We start from the raw sequence: 19,414 nt of genomic DNA, 5'->3' as shown, positions 1-19,414 counted from the left end.
TCCCTGAGGCTTTTCCCTGGTGGCATCAAGGCCTTCCACCCAGTAACTGATGCTGCCCTGGCCTGGGTGTCTATCCTTGACCTACAACTTTAGGCTGTGCACGCCATACGCAAGAAGAAGGAGATCAGCTAAATGATGAAGGACAATACTTGCATTGACCTGTGCCTTGCTAAGCTCAGCCACCAGAAAGCAAGAGAATGACAATCTGTAGTTCGGAACACTCCAAGTGTTGGTAGCGAGCTGTTCCACATCAGCTGCATTCTTTGGCTCCTTACTTGAGCATTGTGGCATTTCCTGCTTCACGCACTGAGTATCTCAACGCTGCCTACTTTTCCTGGCTTTGTTAAGAAGTCCCTGCTGTATTCCTCCCTTCCATGAAAGTGTTGCGTACCCAGTGCCAAGGTTATATAACTGCCAGCATCCACCACTCATTGCATAGAAGGCTACCTTCGCGTGTGAATCCAGCCCGTCTCCATTACCGAGCCATTTGACTACTAGAGCATCACAGATTACATGATCATTCAAAATTTATGTTGGTTCTTCTCCAAATTTCCATCCACATGGATTGTGCATTGGATTAGGTGTTGCTTCACAAAGTTATAATTCCAGGCACAGGAGCAGTCTTTGATAATAAGTTAGTGTGACACATCAATTCCTAAGTCACTCCCTCTAGTTTCTCCAACAGCAATCTAACGTGGAAACTCCTTGAATGCTCCGGTTTCCTCCCACATCGCAAACCCATGTGGGTTTGTAGGTTAATTGGCCTCTGTAAACTGCCCCTAGTGTGTCGGAAGTGGATAGGACAGTGGGGGTAACATTGAACTAGTGTGAATGGGTGATCGATGGTCGGTGTGGATTCAACAGGCTGAGGGGGCTGTTTCCACGCTGTATCTCTAAACTAAACTAAACAAACCACCTGTATACTTTAAAAGTGGTGACACGTTTCCATCCTGCCTTGAACTCGTCAGAAACGTAGTTTGAACTGGATCACTGACTCCTGATCGCGGCTCTGAATTTCTATGCCAACACACATTGATGCAAAAGAGACTGGGTTGTTGGCAAATGTATGGACTCAATGGGCCGAATGACCTACTTCTGTTCCTTTGACTTATGAGCTTATGACACAGAGCATGATTAAAAGAACGCACAAAACTGATCACATTGTAATGGGTCTGCATCTGTAGATGCAAAGCAGCGAAATAAAATCTGCTCCAATGTTAAATGTGTGTCAATGCCACTGGTGCAATTGGTGCTGATAGGGCCATTCAGAGGGATTTTGTATCGCATCCAAAACATTCATGCCTCCCATGAACGTGTGCTGCGCTCGGGAGCGGCTGGGGGAGGTATGTGTAGGAAGGAACTGCAGATGCTAGTTTACTCCGAAGAGAGACATAAAATGCTGGAGTAACTCAGTGGAACAGGCAGCATCTCTGGATAGGAGGAATGAGTGACGTTTCGGGTCGAGACCCTTCTTCAGACTCTTCAGACTTCAGTCTGAAGAAGGGTCTCGACCCACAACGTCACACATTTCTTCTATCCAGAGATGCAGGGGCAGGTATTTCAGTTTCTTTGGTTACTGTAACGCTAATATTTTCCAACTCGTTATCCAATGTCAGCACCAGTAGTCCCCAGTGACGGATTATAATGGGATTATGAGGGAGTCTTCTGTCCAATGTTTCTCATTGAATTAATATAACAATAATAATATGATCATTAGTTTCTGCATTTAAAAATGTTAGAATTTAGCAAATAGGAGCAGGAATAAGCTGCTTTCTTGAAATTCCGCCCTTGAAATCTGTAGGTGCATGGGTGATCCTTTAGTTCAATGCCATATTCCTGCTCTCCCCACACTAGGCTTTAGATTTTAGAGATATAGTCTGGAAACAGGTCCTTCAGCCCACTGAATCCGCGCCGACCAGCGATCACCCTGCTCACTAACACTATCCTACACTTATCCTAGGGACAATTTACATTTTTTAACGATGCCAATTAACCTACAAACCTGCATGTCTTTGGAGCGTGGGAGGAAACCGGAGCACCCAGAGAAAACCCACGAGGACGCAGGAAGAATGTACAAACTCAGGGCAGACAGCACCTGTAGTCAGGATCGAACCACTGGTGCTGTAAGACAGCAACTCTGGCGTTGTGCAACCATACCTCTTGAGGTCTTTTGCATCTAAAAATATATCTGTCTCTTTCAGAAGTTTATTTAGGTCCTTGGTCTCCATATTTCCCCGCGGTAGCAATTCCACAAGTCCCCCACTCTCTGAGTGCAGAAATATCTCCTTGCCTCCATCCTGAATGTCTTGCCCCGTAAGTTTAGAATGTAGCCCCTTGTTCTCGCCTCTCAGTCAGGGTATGCAACCTGTCTGCCCAGAATTTTGTAAACAATGGTTCAATGGTTCATTATTGTCGCATGTACTGAAGTACAGCTAAATTATTATTTTTTGCATACAATAGACAATAGGCAAAAGACAATAGGCAATAGACAATAGGAGCAGGAGGAGGCCTTTCGGCCCTTCGAGCCAGCACCGCCATTCAATGTGATCATGGCTGATCATTCATGATCAGTACCCCGTTCCTGCCTTCTCCCCATACTCCCTGACTCCGCTATCTTTAAGAGCTCTATCTAGCTCTCTCTTGAAAGCATCCAGAGAATTGGCCTCCGCTGCCTTCTGAGGCAGAGAATTCCACAGATCCATAATGTATTGTTGTGCATAAGGACAAGCTTAGATTATATAAATAGTCCACTGAGGCAATATCCAGGAGTCGCCAGATTTTCACGCCATTTTCAAAGTCCAAGTTGCTTTAATTTAAAGGCCTGTTGTCCTGGCTGCATTGCAGGGTCGGCCTGGCCAAGCGACATTGTAGGCGCCCTCTACCACAGTAGACACAGTGAACGGCAGATGATGTAATCTTGAGCAAAAGAAAACATCGTGCTAGAGGAACTCAGCAAGTCAGACAGGATTCCGTAAATCTCAATTAGGCTCCACCTCATTCTGATGAAATGCAATGAATACAAGCTTGGTGAATCGAACCTCTCCTCGAAGGTCCAGGCCCCAATGTTGCTGGAAACGGTCTGATAAACCTTGGTGCATTCCCTCTGCGGCAATTACATCCTTTATCTCGACTCGCTGAAGGACGCGCATCTCCCCTTGAACAGGAGGTCTTACCGGAAGCAGTAGAACGACTGGCATGTTGTGCTGTGGCCGTCTGGGTGGCCTTCAGAGTGACGGCCCCATTCACAACGTTCTCCCATGGCCAAGAAATGAGTGGACGCAGCACAGGCTCAGCTTCACAGAGAAAGCCCAAAGGCAGAGCAAGCTGGACAGACTTTCATCTTTTATAGTCAGGGTAGCATTTTCTCTCATGCATTATGAAAGGATAATTCCACCTATTGTTATATTGGCTGCTTAGTTGTCATGCAAGTTTCCAGATGGCTGTTGCTTTAAGTCCCACTGCGACCCGCCAGTCAAAACCACCTGTCATGGTCTAATTGTATGGAGTTTCATCAGCTCATTTCTCCTGCCAATATCACATTGGAGTGAATCCAACCTGGATTCTGGTCTAGAGTTTCTTTGGCAGCACGTTTCCTACTCTCAGATCCATGCCACAGAGAGAGAAGAACAAGCATTTATACAGCATCTTTTACACCCACGGTATGTCTTGGGTTTTTTTCTACCCAGTCTTCTTTCTTTTTGGAAATTGAACGTGTAATTTATATATAATTTACGTTTTTGTACATTTGGGTCAAAGTGCCTGTGATGCCATTGCAGGCAAGATTTTCATTGCAGGTACCACCTTACTTGTACACATTGGCAATGAACTCACCTTGACTTGACTAGGTGTCAAAATGCTGTTCAAACTGATAGAAGCATTGGAAGTGATGTCACTGCTCTATCGCAGGGATCTTGACTGTATATTACACTGAGAAAGACCCCACCAACAGTAGCGGGAAAGTTAAGTTCTTTTGCCATAGTAGTTAAGAAAGAATGTTGGTTTGAACTCTGGGAGAACTCCCCACCTCCTCTCCAGCTGACACCATTTACCTTTTACATTTACTTCACAGGTGGCATGGTGGCGCAGCGCTAGAGTTTCTGCCTTACAGCTCCAGAGACCCGGGTTCGATCCTGACTGTACAGGTACGGTCTGTACGGAGTTTGTACGTTCTCCCAATGACCTGCGTAGGATTGCTCTGGTTTCCTCCCAGACTTCAAAGACGCACAGGTTTGTAGGTTAATTGGCTTCGGTAAAATGGTAAAATGTACCTAGTGTGTAGGATAGGGCTAGTGTGCGGGGATCGCTGGTTAGCGTGGACACGGTGGGCCGAAGGGCCTGTTTCTGTGCAGTATCTCTAAACTATACTAAACTAAAACTAAACCTAATTCTCTGCTGCAATGCTGTTTAATTTCACAAGTTAACAGAGGTTGATCCAACCTCATGTTTTTAGCTACATACCCTTATGCTTTTCAAACGTCTGCGTTCAAACCCACGGTTCCTTTTTGCTGGGCACTCGTGTTTATCTTTTGGTTGATCTCAGAGGCAATTTAGATCTGGTGAATTAATGTAATTAACAAAAAGTGCTTATTGTACTTTTGCTGTGGAACAGGATGGGTTATTTTCTTGTGGAACAGGATGAATTATTATGGGTTATTGCTCGGCCACCGGGAGATCAGTTTGGCCACCGGGAGATCACTTTCCCCTGCAACCGCACGAGATGCAACACCTGTCCCTTTACCTCCCCCCTCAACTCCATCCAAGGACCCAAACAGTCTTTCCAGGTGAGACAAAGGTTCACCTGCACCTCCTCCAACCTCATCTATTGCATCCGCTGCTCTAGATGTCAACTTATTTACATCGGCGAAACCAAGCGCAGGCTCGGCGATCGCTTCGCTCAACACCGGCGCTCGGTCCGTGTTGGCCAAACTGATATCCCGGTGGCTGAGCACTTCAACTCCCCCTCCCACTCCCAGTCTGACCTTTCTGTCATGGGCCTCCTCCAGTGCCATAGTGAGGCCCACCGGAAATTGGAGGAACAGCACCTCATATTTCGCCTGGGCAGCTTGCAGCCCAGTGGTATGAACGTCGACTTCTCCAACTTTAGATAGCTCCTCTGTCCCTCTCTTCCCCTCCTCCTTCCCAGATCTACCTCTATCTTCCAGTCTCCACCTATATCCTTCCTTTGTCCCGCCCCCCTGACATCAGTCTGAAGAAGGGTCTCGACCTGAAACGTCACCCATTCCTTCTCTCCTGAGATGCTGCCTGACCTGCTGAGTTACTCCAGCATTTTGTGAATAAATACCTTCGGTTTGTACCAGCATCTGCAGTTATTTTCTTATATAATCTTATGGTCCAGGTCCACAGCTTCCTAAAGGTGGCAACACAAGTAGATGGAATGGTAATGAAGGCAAATGGCATACTTACCTTCATCAGTCAGGGCACTGAGTATAAGAGTCAGGAAGACATGTAACAACTTTATAGAACTTTTGTTGGGCCTCATTTATGGTAATTAAGGCAGTTTTGGTCAGCCCAATGCAGGAGGGAAATGAAGGCTTTGGAGAGGGTGCAGAATGGTGCCTGGATCAGATGATATTAGCTACAACTGTTGACAAAACTAGATGTGACATTTGATGCATCGCTGGATGTTGGCAGGAGGGCCAGTGATGATCCAAACAGGCTCATGAAAGCTCATCAACGCCATTGATCAGAAAAGTGAAGTGGAATGATGATCAGAGAGAGAGAGAGAGAGAGAGAGAGAGAGAGAGAGAGAGAGAGAGAGAGAGTACCGAGGTACCGTGAAAAGCTTTCGTTGTGTGCTAAACTGGCAGCGGAAAGACAATACATGATTACAATCGAGCCATTTACAGTGATCATGTAGAGAGAGAGAGAGAGAGAGAGAAAGAGAGAAAGAGAGAGGTTGTGTTGCTCTCTGCTCCGGTGGCTGAGAGGATTGAAGCAACCTTTGAAGATTGTGTCGAAGGAAGAGGGACAGAGGCAGTGGGAGTTCGAAGTTTGACTGAACGTTGGACTTCGGAAACTTTCCTTTGTCGAAGGATTTCTCCATTCAGTGAGGAACTCCAGCGCTTGTCTGCAGTGCTGTGGGAGCGGCAGTGGCTGGCGGATTGCCAATCGTACCTGGAGACTGGGAGTTGGGAAGATGTGGTGTTTGTGTCGATTCTAGCTCCACAATCCAGCTTCCATAACATTGTGCCCGGACTGGGACTTCGGACTCAACAAAGAGAAGGTACTTTTCAAAATCTGGCAGATTCCGGAGGGGCTCGAAAGGCCTCAGAAAGCTCCAAAAGCTGCACTCGGCAGTGAGGATAGGCGTGGGCGTGTTCCCTTGCTCGACTGGAGAGAACTGCTTCTGCTGCTCTTTAGACTGAGACTGACTCTGAGAGCGTTCTTGAGCGAAGACTGCTGTTGTTTCGGGTGTTGTTCTGTACCCCTGTCAGGATGGCGAATGCTCGGCCTCGGGCACGGAACTACGCAGCTGTGGCTTCGGCTGCGGCTCCGGAGCCACTCGAGGAGGAGCCCTATGTCAACTTGGGGGGGCTCGAGTACGGGATCACGGTCCAAACCAGGGACCGGTGGTCCACGGAGGAATTAGCGGAGAGTCTGTTTGATCTCTTCCAGAAGGACGAGATTGCCTCTGCTGAGGTTGGATGGGGTAAATGTCAGTTCATCCTAAAGGAACAGCAGGATGTGGCCACAGCTTTGGAGAAGGGGCTTATAGTGGGGGGGGACCTTTGTACCGGTGGAACCATGGGTGTCCACCGTGCGACCGGTTCTCCTGCGCAACGTTCCCACTTTCATCCGGGATGCGCTCCTTAGCCCACACCCGGCAGAGATTGGGGAGGTGCGGTCCAGGCTGACTAGGCTTAAGCAGTCCTGGCGCGGCAGCACTCGTCTCCAAAGGAGCTATACTTTTAAGAGGCGGGTGTACATGGAAGTAGGATTGGGGATGGGCGCGGAGGGAAGCTTTGTCGTCAAGAATGCGGGGCTCCAATACCGCGTGGATACCCCATCTAACTTCAGATAGCTCCTCTGTCCCTCCCTTCCCCTCCTCCTTCCCAGATCTCCCTCTATCTTCCTGTCTCCACCTATATCCTTCCTTTGTCCCACCCCCGACATCAGTCTGAAGAAGGGTCTCGACCCGAAACGTCACCCATTCCTTCTCTCCCGAGATGCTGCCTGACCTGCTGAGTTACTCCAGCATTTTGTGAATAAATCGATTTGTACCAGCATCTGCAGTTATTTTCTTATACTGCGTGTATTGGAGTTGGGGGGAAGCACGGTGTCATGCGTGTAAAGAGTTCAGGCACTTCCGCAGGGATTGTCCCAATGGCCGGGGTGCTGCGAGAAATCCCAACGCTGCAGCCCAGGAAAACACTGTTGGCCCACCCAGGGCTGCCGGTTCCACCTCGGTGACCCGGGGAGACACTGCTGGCCCACCCGGGACTGCCGGTTCCACCTTGGCGGCCCAGAGCAGCACTGTCCCCCGGCCCCCATGTCCTGCACCTGCGGCGGAGCTTGGCGGAGAGGTGCAGGGGGAGGGTGAGGAGGAGGGGGGGGAATGGCAGGTGCAGAGGGGGAAGAAGGCCACGAAGAAAATGAACAATCTTAAAGCGAGACAATCGCAAACGGATGGGCCCACGCCCACACCTGAGCCTACCCAAAGGGTGCCTGTTGGGCCCGGAGAGGTCCAGGGGGCACCTGGCGGGGCTCAGCAAGGAGCTGAGGAGGTTCGGAAGGGGGCGGGGGAGTTCCTGTTGGGATCTGCGGTGGCTGAACAAAGGGATGAAAGAGAGGAAGCTGGCAGTGTGGAGGTGGAGGACTCCTCCTTTATGGAGGTCACCGTACCACTGCACAACGTGGGGGTAAAGAGGAGGCATATGTCTGGTGAGGAAGAGGATGGCCCTGGGCATAAGGCCAGGGGGCTGCCTACCTCGAGACCCTCCACTCCGGTAGAGGATGGTGATCCACGACTAGTGTCCTCTGGGCCGGAGGTTGCCCTTTCGTCCCAGGGGCCTTCAGAGGGTGATATCTCACAGATGTTGGGGTTGGCTGCCCTGGGAATGTGTCCCCTGGGATGGAGGATGAGCAGGGACAACCCGAAGGGGGGGTCTCGGTTGTAGGGGTGGTTTCCCAGCCTGTGCTCCTCATTAGAGCTACGAGAGTGACTGAGGGGTGTGCTGCCCTACAGGCTGAGGAAGTAGGGGAGAGTCCAGGAACACTGGCTCCTTCAGTGGGCCACAGTGAGGTTACTCCCCTGGTGGTGGAGGATGGAGACTCTCTGGGTGATGCTGGGGGAGTGGGTTCCCTGGATGCGGAGGGGGACGGGGCTGTTGCGGGTCGTGTCTCTCAGTCGGATTCCGGGGGTGAAGGTGGACCGCGGGCCCTGGGGGCGCCCTGTTTTTGTTCTTCCCCAGGCCCAGTTGTAGAGGGCGGGGAGAGTGTGCAGGAGCCTGGCCATACACTGGCCGGCTCATCGCTGTTGGAGGCGTCAGGACTCTCCCTCGACATTGATCCCGGGGGTGGGATCATGCCGGAGGGGGGGGGAGGGTGTTGGAGCCAGCTTACACAGTGAAGAGAGCGAGCTGGCAGCCAGCGGCAGTCTGCCAAATCTGGGCCATGACCTTGAGTGCAGGGAGGGTGAAGATGTTGCTTCAGGTGTCAGTGGGTTGGCAGAATGCCAGGACTCCAGTGCTGTGGCTCGAGCGGCCGTCATCTTTGAGATTCGAGAGTTTTTGAATGAATATCATCGCAGTAGGAGCAAAGTCCGGCTAGCTGCCGAACGGTGGCCAGACCTGGGGGGAACTATCCGGACACTTAGTGCTATCCTTAACAGTAAGGATAATGCTCTAGGTGCTTGTGATAAGCACCAATTCGGGGAGTTTTTGAAGCTCCTAAAAGAGAGGGGCTTCACTCCCACAAGGAGCGTGAGGAATAAGCCTAATGAGCCTTCAAGTTCACAGTAGTTAGCCTAAACATAAACGGCGGAAGGGGGGACCTTCGTAGATTTCACCATCTATCGGTCCTCAGAGAGGGGAAGTATGCAGTGAGCTTTCTACAAGAGACGCACACTGTTGTTAGTGATGAGCCCACCTGGGTCCTGGAGTGGGAGGGGGGGGTCTACATGAGCCACCTCAGTACAAAGTCAAGTGGGGTGGCTTTCCCGTTGGCCCCGACTTTCCAGCCAGAGATTGTGAAGGTGCAGAAAGTTGTGCCAGGCCGTTTGCTCTATCTGGCCGTGGTCCTGGATGGCGTGCCGTTACATTTCGTTAACGTGTATGCCCCCAGCACCGGCACGATGCAGGCGCGGTTACTTCAGGAGGTGACTGCTCTGCTGAGCACCATTGATTGCGGAGAGTGTGTCTTCCTTGGGGGGGATTTCAATTGTACTCTTGAGGCGCGAGATCGCTCTGGTATTCAGTGTGCCCCTGCAGTGGCGAAGAAGTTGAGAGGTGTGATTGAATCTTTCGAGCTGGTTGATGCGTGGCGGAATCTCCACCCTGATTCCTACGCGTTTTCGCGGAGGTCTGAGGGGGGTGGTTCCCGTATCGACCGTGTGTACATCTCCAGAGCGTATGTCTCCCGGGTCTTGGCGGCCTCTATGCGGACGGTGCCGTGTTCGGACCACTGCCTGGTGCGAGTGGATTTTATTCCAGCGCGCACACGGGCTGGGTCCGCGTACTGGCACTTTGATAACCAGCTGCTGGAGGATCGCCGTTTCCGGGAGTCTTTCAGGCGGTTCTGGGTGAAGTGGAGAGAGAGGCAGAGGGGCTTCCCTTCCCTTAAGCAGTGGTGGGATGTGGGGAAAGCTTACATCCGTCTTTTCTGTCAGGACTACACGGGAGGGTCGACCAGAAGGCGGGACGCGGCGGTCGAGCGACTCGAGAAGGAGTTACTCGACGCAGAGTCTCGCTTGGGCCGGGTCGGTGAGGACTCCTGTGAGTGGGGAGAGTTTCAGGAGAGGAAGGAAGCGCTGAGGGACCTGCAGCTTGAGCGGTCCCGAGGTGCTTACGTGAGGTTGCGAGTCCAGATGCTGCACAATCAGGACCGGGCTTCACCTTTCTTTCTCTCTCTGGAGAAAGGGCGAGGAGCCCGCAAACAGCTGGTCGAGCTGCTCGCAGATGATGGCTCCTCGGTCACAGACCCAGAGGGGATTAGTGCGTTAGTTCGGTCCTTTTATCGAACGCTGTTCTCCGCGGATGGTGTCAGCGGGGAGGCTCAGTGGGTTCTGTGGGAGGGGCTACCGACTATAGATAGAGGGGTGTTTGAACAGCTTGATGACCCCTTATCACTGGAGGAGGTGACTGGTGCCCTGCACCAGCTCAGAAGGGGTAAGTCCCCTGGGCTGGATGGGCTGACGGTTGAGTTTGTTAGAGCCTTCTGGGATGTCCTGGGGGGTGACTACATGAAGGTTCTGGGGGAGAGCCTGGTGACTGGGGAGATGCCCCTCTCGTGGCGCAGGGCAGTCGTTGTCCTGCTACCCAAGAAGGGCGAACTCCGCCTGTTGAAGAACTGGCGCCCGGTCTCTCTCCTCTGTACAGAGTATAAAGTTTTTGCACGGGCAATGGCAAATCGCCTGGGCTCCGTACTATCCCAAATGATCCACCCTGACCAGTCCTATACAGTCCCTGGTCGGTCCATCCAAGATAACATCCATTTGGTTAGGGACCTGATCCATCTGGCCCAGGGCACTGGTCAGTCAGCTGCTTTTCTATCCCTGGATCAGGAGAAGGCTTTTGACAGGGTGGACCATGATTACCTCTTCGGGACACTGCAAGCGTCTGGTTTTGGACCGCATTTTGTGGCCCGGTTCCGGCTTATGTACACCGCAGCAGAGTGTCTCATGAAGGTTAACGGTGCATTGTTGGCTCCCTTTCGCTTTGGGAGGGGGGTACGCCAGGGGTGCCCCATGTCTGGGCAGTTGTACTCGGTCTGTGTGGAGCCATTCCTGTGTCTTCTTAGGAGGCGGTTGGCAGGCCTGGTTCTACCAGGACCGGGGGTGGAGGTGGTTCTCTCGGCCTATGCCGATGACATTCTTCTTACGTTTACTGATCCTGTTGACCTGCGGAGGATGCGCGAATGCCAGCAGGTGTCCTCAGCTGCTTCGTCCGCTAGGATCAACTGGAGTAAGTGCTCCGGACTTCTAGTGGGCCAGTGGCAGGTGGACTCCCTGCCGGAGGAGATGAAGGATTATGCGTGGAGCACCACGCACCTCCTCTACCTGGGAATCTACCTGAGTCCCACTGAAGATGCTTGGCCGGCGAACTGGCAGGAGCTAGAGATGAAAGTCGTCGCCCGGCTGGGATGCTGGTCAGGCTTGCTTAGGGTTATTTCTTTCCAGGGTAGGGTGCTGGTCATAAACCAGCTGGTGGCCTCAATGTTATGGTACCGGCTGGCCACTCTTGTCCCGCCCTCTACCTTTGTAAATGCTGCATGGGAGGACGAATTGAATCAATTTATAATGCAAGATATATGGGATGAAAGTTTACAACATATACATCAATGTTCATTGAATACTAGACATTCCTTAATACAATTTAAAATAATACATAGATTACATTATTCGAAGACGAAATTAAATAGGATTTTTCCTAGTATCTCTCCTATGTGTGATAAATGTCAATTTCAAGAAGCTAATTTAACTCATATTTTCGTAACTTGTATAAAAATGCAAAACTTCTGGTTGGAGATTTTTAAAATAGTTTCTAAAGTTATTAATAAAAAATTAGATATGGACCCAAAATTAATTATATTAGGATTATCAGAACATACTACAAATTTTACAGTAAGTCAGGTACATTTTCTTGATTACAGTCTAATAACTGCGAAAAAACTAATACTTAAATTTTGGAAAAAACCAATAACCCCCACAATTAAAATGTGGACTATGGAAATGACAGAGACCCTGCATTTGGAAAAAATAAGGTTTGCCTTAATCGACAAACCTGAGTTATTTTTTAAAATATGGTCTCCATTTATTGAATTTTTAGAAAAGTAAATGGGTTTGGCACAGGACTAAAATAAAAAAAATTTAAATAAAAAGTTGAAACTTGAGTTGGGGGTTGGATGTACAGCTGTGGTTTTTGTCTCCCGGATCTACTCCCGTTAATTTTTATTGTTAGATCCTTTTTTTTTTTAACCCTCTTACTCTCTCTCCCCAAGTTTATAGTTTTATATTTTTATTTTTACTTTCTCTCTTTAAAAATTTAAAAATTGAAGCTATGTAAGAACTTTGTAACAAATGTGTTTTTTCTTATTTCGATTTGTACATATGCTTTTCAAAAATTAAAAAAAAAAAAAAAAAAAAAAAAAAAAAAGAGGTTAGTGGATTTCTTTTGGGGAGGGAGGAAACACTGGGTCTCAGCAGCAGTCCTGAGTCTCCCGCTAAAGGAGGGTGGCCAGTCCTTGGTATGCGTGCGTACCCAGGTGGCGGCTCTCCGTCTCAGGACTCTGCGGAGGTACGTGTACGTGGAGTACCCTCCCAGGTGGCACGCTCTGGCCACGTATTTTTTCCACCAGGGCCAGTGCCTAAGGGGGGTTTGGCGGCTCCCGGTGGCGGGCATCAGTCGACCCGCCACGCAGGACATGCCAAGCTTTTACCGCGATGTGTTGAGAGTGAGGAATTTGGTCATCTTCAGTCAGCGCGTTGCTCCTCAGGGGGAGGGGGGTGTTGTGGCTGTGGGGGGAGCTGGTCCTCACCCTGTTGCGGTGGGTGTCGGGGAGCGGCGTGTGCTTGGAGTGATTCCGGCCGAGCTTACCCCCGCTCCGCCGGAACTGCTCATCGGGCCCAGGCTCCGGAATATTTCCCGGGAGCCGGCCCCACACAACTTGAGCCGCCTCTCCCAGATGCCCAGCGTGCCTTTCCGTGATGCAGGCAGACGTTTACTGTATAGGATGCTCCTGCACACTCTGCACCTCCTCGCCTTCGTCTTCCGTCCGGATACGCCTTGGCGATCCGCGTTGCCACCTGATGGCGGGGGTGGTCCCCAGTGGAGGTCTCTCTACAAGGGGGTCCTCCCCCTTTACATCGGGGACCTGGGGTGGAGAGTGTTGCACAGAGCCGTTGTGTGTAATCAATTTTTGAGCCGGTTCACGGACTCGCCGGCCGCCTGTATTTTCTGCGGCGAGGAAGAGTCCGTGTTCCACATGTACATGGAGTGTGTGAGGTTGCTGCCCCTGTATGAGTATCTAAAGGGGTTGCTCCTCAAGTTTTGGCTGCATTTCAGTCCTACGATCCTGGTGTTTGGGCTCGGGGCTGGGAGTGGGGAGGGCTGGTCAGGAGGGTGGGATTTCCCTGTCGGTTTGCTCCTGGGCCTGGCCAAGATGGCCATTCGTGGGTCCAGGCAGCGGGCAGTCGAGGGTCTTGCCAGAGTGGGCTGCCTCCCCCTCTTCCGGGCCTACGTCCGTGCGCGTGTGTCCCTAGAGAGAGAATACGCGGTGTCCACGGGGACTGGAGGCCTTCCGTGAACGCTGGTCACCGCGGGGGGTTGAGAGCATTGTAAATAATGATGGCAACGTTGTATTATAATGATTACTTGATGTTTTGTAACCTCTGATTGTGGTTTTGATGTGATGTATCATGTGTTTGTGCTGAATAAAGTCTTTGAAAAAAAAAAAAAAAAAGAAAAGAGAGAGAGAGAGAGAGAGCTCTTCAATGGTAGAATGTTTATTCTCAACACAATTTGATCAAAGACACCCTCAATGAGAGATGTCTTTCCAAAGATCGGTGGCGCAGTGCCGATGCTGATAGGTCATTGTGTGGCAATATTGCAATGATTACAACAGCACAGACTTTACTGATCTCTTCTGCAGCCCGGGTCCAGCTGGAAGATGCTGAAACGATCTAGATGAAATTGGATTACAGGGAATACTTAGCATAACACAGAAACATTTAAGGAGGGGAGTGATAGGATTGAATTTTCATCATCAAAGGGGTGAAGCAGGGTTTTAAATGACTCGTTCACATTTTCCAAGTCCCACTCCGGCGACCCATCTCTCTTTGCCCTCGGCTCAGCCTGCACTGTCCCTTAGCGTTGGTTAAACTGCTTCATTTACCTTCAGCATTGCCTCGCTTACGTGCCCCACCGCATACCACACACTGCGTGCTGCGAAAATTGATCAGGCCTCTCTCTCTCCGTAGGGGGGCAGCAGCTCTGTGGGAACCGGATGTGCCAGGAATACACACGGTGTTACTAGACACCCACTGATCGATGACTCTATACGCTGTAAGTCGGAAAATGAACGGAAAGAGTGGGTGGGAAAGGATCGCAGGAGAGAGAGAGAGAGAGAGGGAGAGAGAGAGAGAGAGAGAGAGGGAGAGAGAGCGCTCTTCAAGGTGTGTTGGGAGAGCTGGCCGGCATGGGAAGACTGCCCGCCAGCCTGCCCCACTGACTCAGTGAGTGAGTGAGTGAACATAGACACAAAACGCTGCAGTAACTCAGCGGGACAGGTACCATCTCCGGAGAGAAGGAATGCGCGATGTTTCGGGTCGAGGCTGAAGTGAGGGGAGAGTGAAACTGGAGATATGGAAGGGCGAGGTGTGAAAATGACAGATCAATGAAGATGGTGATCAAGGAAGCGTAGGATGAGGGGAAGGTGACAATGAGGCTTACGAACAGAAAAATTATTCAGGACAGTGAAACTAGTTGGAGAATTGGGGTGGAGGGGGGTCGGAGATAGTAAATCACGGGTTACTTGAAGTTATAGAAATCAATATTAATACTGCTGCCCAAGCATAAGATGGAGTGAAATTTCCAAAGGTGTTGATGACCCAAAGCTTGAAAGGGGGGGGGGGGGGGGCAGTGCAGAAAGTGAGCACAGACCAAATAGAGTTCTGAATGGTGTGCTGGAACAGAGGAACCAGGTGTACCTGTACATCGATCTTTGCAAGTGACAGGACCAGACGAGACAGCAGCTGATTGGTAAAGCATATGTGTGATCCTGGGATTTGTAATAGAAAGGCCCAAAAGCCAGAGAGGGGAAGTAGGGTGAGCAAGGAAGGAATGTGTTAAATGTTCTCAAACACTAGTTAAACCACGGCTGGAACATTTGGTCCAATTCTGATCACCACACTTTAGGATGGACTCAGGCTGACAAAGAGATTTACTGGAATGATTCCAGGGATGAGGCACTTGAGGTGCAAGGTTAGACTGGAAAATTCTTTGGCTTAATAATGAATCCTGCTGATTTCAAATGAATTGACTTGTTATACCAGCACTGAGTATGACTAATCATTAAAATGTTAAACGATATCTTATTATCTGCATGAGCCTGAAATAGATGGGCTGTTTAAATTTTAATCTCCTAACCTTGCCAACCTGTGAGTTTAACTCCTTCCAAGCTGCATCTTTAGCCTGGTGGCGCAGCGGGAGAGTTGTACCCCGGCAGTGCCAGAGACCGTGGTTAAATCCTGGCTACGGCTGCTGTCTGTACGGAGTTTGTACGTTCTCCCCGAGACCGCATGGGTTTTCTACGGGTAATCTGGTTTCCTCGCACATGTCAAAGATGTGCAGGTTTGTAGGTTTAATTGTAAAATTGTCCCTAGTGTGTAGGATAGTGTTAGTGTGCGGAGATCATTGGTCGGCACGTACTCGATGGGCCGAAGGGCCTGTTTCCGCTCTGTATCTCTAAAGTCTAAACTAACCTAAACTAAAAAAAAATGGAGTCCTTCAAGGTCTTCAATTGGCGTGCAGTCTTCTTTGGCAGTTAGACAATAGACAATAGACAACAGACAATAGGTGCAGGAGGAGGCCATTCGGCCCTTCGAGTCAGCACCGCCATTCAATGTGATCATGGCTGATCATTCTCAATCAGTACCCCGTTCCTGCCTTCTCCCCATACCCCCCTGACTCCGCTATCCTTAAGAGCTCTATCTAGCTCTCTCTTGAATGCATTCAGAGAATTGGCCTCCACTGCCTTTTGAGGTAGAGAATTCCGCAGTTTCACAACTCTCTGACTGAAAAAGTTTTTCCTCATCTCTGTTCTAAATGGCCTACCCCTTATTCTTAAACTGTGGCCCCTTGTTCTGGACCCCCCCAACATTGGGAACATGTTTCCTGCCTCTAACGTGTCCAACCCCTTAATAATCTTATACGTTTCGATAAGATCTCCTCTCATCCTTCTAAATTCCAGTGTATACAAGCCTAGTTACTGTGAGGATAAGAATTATGGTGGGTGTGGCTCATGGAGAGCATGTCCGGACAGTCTAATGGTTACAACAATTATCGTTCAGCAACAAAGAGCCAAAAAATAACCGAGCATAATGTCTTGAGTAAGTTGATCTTAACATATAAATCAGCAGATCCTTGTTTAACAACTGCAAAACATATTATAATGGTGCCCAGAAACATCTTTGAAACTTAGCTGGATTTAGTGTGTGCAATGGAGATGAGAAATCAAAGCTGGAGCAAGTTTTTCACATACACCTAGTCCCTCATGAAAAATCGACCAACTCAATCACTCACCATTTTCAAATGTGCTGTTTTCCTTTTATGTGAAACAAAGTGGACACCTTTATATTTTTCCACACTATATTCCATGACATATTCTCATTCACCACTCAGATCCACCTTTGTTCTGAAGAAAGGTCTCGACCCAAAATGAAACCTATTCCTTTTCTCCAGAGATACTGCCTGACTCGCTGAGTTACTCCAGCATTTTGTGTCTATACTCAGCTTGCCCATGTCTCCTTGAAGCCTCTTTGAATCCACCTCCACGCTCACAACTCTGCCGAGTTCACTGTCATCAGCAGCTATGATGCAAATACTTTGCTCCCTGAGCCATCTCGTTTTGAAAAGCTGGGGCCCAGACTCATATGTAAAAACCAGGAACCGCAGATGCTGTTTTACCAAGGAATGACACAAAGTGCCGGAGTAACTCAGCAGGTCAGGCAGTATCCCTGCAGAACATGGATAGATGATGGTTTGAGTCGAGACCCTTCTTCAGACTGATTGCAGGAGTGTTGGGGGGGGGGGGGGAAAGAAAGCTGGAAGATCGACAAGCCTTCGGAGCGGATCCTGCCAACTGCCGACCCCACTGGGCATGCACCATGGCACCTCTGGGCAGCTTCCACCGCGTGGCACCTCTGGAAGGCCACTTGCAAAATACTCCATCAAATTGGTCATTCATGATTTTTCCTTTTAAAATCCATACAGACTCTGCACAATCCTAATACTTTTTTCAAGGTGTTCAGTTATGACATCCTTCACTGTATCAATTGTGAATGCGTGGGTTTCTCCAAGTGCTCTGTTTTTTCCCCACATCCCAAAGATGTGTTTGTTAGGTTCTTGTCTGCGTGTAAATTGCTACTAGGTGTCGGAACTACTGCTCGCATCGGATTTAAAGGGTGAAGTTAGAGGGACTATGGGAATGAGGGAATCACAGGGCAAAAGAAGAAGAATGTAATTTGTGCTGGGAGCTAGCAAGGACTCGATGGGCTGAATAACTCTCTTCCATGTCCTAACAAGAAAGTCACAAGCTCAAATTTGTGTTTATAGGTAAGGCATCCTATGAACATGTGCAATGCTCCCCCCAACCAACACACACGCATGTACACATGCACGATTGCACGCATGGACACACATACACTACACACACACACCGTACACACACATACACACACACTCACACACACACACACACACACACACACACACACACACACACACACACACCATACACACACATACACACACTCACACTCACACTCACACACACATACACACACACATACCACACACACATACACCACACGCACATACACATACACACACCCACAGACACACACACACACACACACACCACACACACCACACACACACATACACACACACACACACACACACCACACACACACATACATACAGACACACACCATACACACACACTAGACCAAAAAGGAAAATCCTCTGTTGTAGTGTCAGGTGGGAGAGGCTGTGAGGACCATTGGCTGATGCTCCTTGTTTCAACCTCTTCCTTCTCACAGCAAATGGCTGGCTGCTTCTAGTAGCAGTGCCGGCCTCTCTGTGCTCTAGCTGCGTGCTATTTCCTGCCGTCTGATGTTAGTGCATTCCCATTGCTTGCTCCAGGATTTTGCTGTAGTTGGAGCTCCTTTGAAATCAGGCTAATGTAACGTCAGCCAGTGAGAGATTCTGTTTCAAGTTTCTGTTATTTGTACTGTAAGACCAGAAATTTCTCCAAAGACAATAAGAAGATTAATTTATAACAGAGTACATTTGCTGCAAGAAGTAACACTATTCCCAATCTAGTAAAATCCATACCAATATCTTTCACTGGACCACGACAGTGTGAGAATTGAAAAAAATAATTTCAAGTAAAATGTCTCAATTATCTTCAGTCTCCAACCAATGACTCCCACCTTCTGTTCCTGTGTCACACTTACCGGATATGTAATACAGGAACAGTATCATTAATACTGTTGATACGTAGTACCCTTTGGATATGGTTGCCATTTGCTGCAATAACCAACCTCAGGTCTCTGGTTGTGTATTCTGTTGTTGTTTTTGATCCTTATCCCATGTAGATTGGAAAGTCGCTGTTCTTTCTTGACAAAGTTTGGGTGGCACACTGGCGCAGCGGTAGAGTTGCTGCCTTGCACCGCCAGTGAGCCAGGTATGATTCTGTCTGAGGATGCTATCTGTACAGAGTTTATATATTCTCCCTGTGACCACGTGGGTTTTCTCTGGGTGCTCTGGTTTCCTCCCACATCCCAAAGATGTGCAGGTTTGTAGGCTAATTGGTTCCTATAAAAAATATCCCATGTGTGTAGGATTAAACTAGTGCATGGGTGAATGCTGGGTGAATACTGATTGAGAATGATCAGCCATGATCACATTGAATGGCGGTGCTGGCTCGAAGGGCCGAATGGCCTCCTCCTGCACCTATTGTCTATTGTCTATTGGTCACAAAATGCTGGAGTAACTCAGCAGGTCAGGCAGCATCTCAGGAGATGCTGCCTGACCTGCTGAGTTACTCCAGCATTTTGTGAATAAATACCTTCGATTTGTACCAGCATCTGCAGTTATTTTCTTATACTACTTGTCTATTGGTCAGGTGGGCCGAAGGGCCTGTTTTCACATTGCGTCTTGAAACTAAATTAATTTACTTTTCAAGTGAATTACTTTTCAAGTAGATGTTGTCAACCTCCAAATCTTTGCTGGCTTTGTTTTTAACTGTGTTTCACTTTGTTTATCGTTGGGCGTATATGTTGGCATGAAAAAGTTTGGATCTTTGTCAAGCGATATGACGCTTCTGACAATAACCTTTGTATTTATAACAAGAGTGTGTTCTGAGCTTAAATCCTCAAAGCTTCATCTTCCCAAGGTATCGGGAATGACTATTCTATGGTTGATACGTGGACAAGTTGAATATTTAATTGTGA

This window comes from Rhinoraja longicauda, chromosome 30 (assembly GCF_053455715.1).
Source record: "Rhinoraja longicauda isolate Sanriku21f chromosome 30, sRhiLon1.1, whole genome shotgun sequence".
Classification (NCBI taxonomy): Eukaryota; Metazoa; Chordata; class Chondrichthyes; order Rajiformes; family Arhynchobatidae; genus Rhinoraja; species Rhinoraja longicauda.
The sequence above is the reverse complement of the archived record's forward strand: the minus strand, read 5'-3'. Positions refer to the sequence as shown.